This window comes from Protobothrops mucrosquamatus, unplaced genomic scaffold, assembly GCF_001527695.2.
Source record: "Protobothrops mucrosquamatus isolate PMUCROS unplaced genomic scaffold, P.Mucros_1.0 scaffold_65, whole genome shotgun sequence".
Taxonomy (NCBI): domain Eukaryota; kingdom Metazoa; phylum Chordata; class Lepidosauria; order Squamata; family Viperidae; genus Protobothrops; species Protobothrops mucrosquamatus.
In genome coordinates, this window is record NW_015386141.1 from 904,413 (window position 1) to 905,141 (window position 729).

Genomic DNA, 729 nt, shown 5'->3' on the forward strand with positions numbered 1-729 from the left:
AATTGTAGCAACCCCATTCCTAACATATTTGGAAAGTTCCAGGTTGAGGAAGACTGCAGTATGTAGTGAGATAAATTGATTTGATGGTGGTTTTCACTCCACCCCCAGGTTGCTGGAAATATGTGAAGGGGCATCAACTTGCATAACTTACCTCCAATGAGCAATACATTGGGGGGGTGTTTGCGTTTGTGAAATGAATTTCAACTGTATTCTATAGGTTAGTCATGCTTGTATGAGTCAAATGACAGCAAATTCCAATTTTGAAAAGAACATAACATTTCAATTAACTTCCCCAACGTCTGTTGTTTAAACTGAGTGTAGCAGTGTTATAGAAGATAGGCCAAGGAGAATTGTTCATCTAAGCACTACATAAATGGATTCAAAATGTTCAAAGTGCATCAGAAACACAATTCAAAAGAGCTTCCTCCTCCTTTCTGAAATATGTTCAGATTTGTGACACTTCACATTCAAGATGTTTTGTATCCACATAAAGCTATATCTGAGCAGTACTAAAGAAAATGCTTACACAATTTAGTTGTTTAAGGGTAGCATAATGTTATATAGTGTAACATTAGTGATTTTAAAAACAAGCAAAACTGCAGGGCTTATTCTTATAAAGATGTTTCTTTGTCACTGCATTAACTATAAAGCAATGTTAGGAAGAACTGGTTTCTTTTAAATATGAAATATATTGCAAATGTGGGACTTATACAACCAATCCTTTGATCA